Below are 1659 nucleotides of genomic sequence, written 5' to 3'. Positions count from 1 at the left end.
GTGAAGCACAGAAAGTACATCACTGCTCCCTCCCCCAAAATGCCATCAAGACCCTAGGTGATGTCCATAGCATGCTCCTAGTTATTTCTAAATAAAGATGTATTCTATTAAAAATGATGTTTCACAACTAAGGACAAAGACACTCTGAGCTTCTTTTCCTAAAAGCAAAGGGAAAAGTTTTCTGAGCACTGTGGCCTGAGGCTATTTTTGACTGAGTAGCTCTTGAAGTCCTCTCCAAAGGCTCCCTCCCCCCTCCCTGCCTGTGTGCTCCCTCACCTTCCCGAAGCTCTTCCTCCTGCACTCCCTTCCCCAGCAGGGTCCACTCAGCCGTCCTCTGTCCTGCTGGCTGTAGAGCGGAGACCTCTGCACCCACCAGGCACTCCTGGCTGGTCAGAGGCAAACCTCAGCAAAGGTGAATGGCTCTCCTGGCCCACAGCCAAGTCCATTGTCTGTCTGCTTCCTGTGCCAACACATTTGGCTCCTGTTTACTAGGCTCTTATCTGCATTTATCTTTCCAACCAAATGAATGTAAATGATGCCCTTATCTTTGACTACCAAGGCTGCCTGAATGCTTTTCTATCTTAATATGACTTCCTACTACAGCCCATTTTCTTCTCTAAGAGAGGGTAAGAAATATGAGATGGGAAATGAACCACTTCTAGTAAAGCTTTGTGGGCCCACGATGGGGTGCGTGCAAAGGGGTCAGACTTCTCAGCACAACAGGGTACGACATAAAGGAGGCATTTCATATTTGACATAATAGGTACTGTGCTGTTTTTCTCCCTCTGCAAAACAAACAGATAGCAGATCGTGTGCTCTTGCACTTGCATAGCAAGTGGAAAAGCAAAGAGACTGGAAAACACACCAGAGTTAAAACCACATGGAGACTTGTCTCCTTAAAATAACAGTGGCAATGCAAGCAGAAGGTAAGTCCGTCCCAGCATTGGGAATGAGCTGATGTCTACCTGCACTGAATTGTTGTTTTGCTTTTGTTTTCTCTCTGCTTTGGGCTTTGTGAAAATATCAAGATTTGTTTTAGGCTCTCTGTGTGAAATGATTATGGCAGATATGGTACGTTGCTGACCAGATCCCCATTTCTTTTCTCTTGCCCTGTTGATGGGGTTGACTTATACCCCCAACAAAATTCATCTGCCCCTGGAACTTCAGAGTGGGACATTACTCTTTTCCTTGGACTGACAGAACAAAGGGCAACAAACTGGGCGACTTCTACCAACAAGAGCACACACTCTCCCAGGCCCAGAGGGCAGAAGTCAGAAAGCTGGATGTCAGTCAAACTATGCTCTCTGAGATCTTTCCCTGGCCCTCCCTACCTCCTGGTGGCTTCCAGAAACCCTTAGCATTCCTTGGTTTGTACATGTAACTGTCATTGCAATCTCTGCTGCCATCTATCCATGACCTTCCGCACTGTATTTACCTGGGTGTTGACAGATGGTCTTATTACAAGGACAACTCGAAGGACTAGATTACTGCCCATTTTTGTCCAGGATGAATTAATTTTAACTCAAGTGATCGCATCTTCTATGGCCATTGCTTATAGGAGCATTTGGGTCATAATTCTTCTGAGACAGATGTCTTCAGATGAAAAAACCCTACCCTTTGCCATCGCATCAACTCCAACTCAGAGAGATTCTACAACAG

Source organism: Echinops telfairi, unplaced genomic scaffold (genome assembly GCF_000313985.2).
Source record: "Echinops telfairi isolate 266 unplaced genomic scaffold, ASM31398v2 ScPeMD7_5868;HRSCAF=6743_1, whole genome shotgun sequence".
Taxonomy (NCBI): domain Eukaryota; kingdom Metazoa; phylum Chordata; class Mammalia; order Afrosoricida; family Tenrecidae; genus Echinops; species Echinops telfairi.
Note: the sequence above shows the minus strand (reverse complement) of the source record.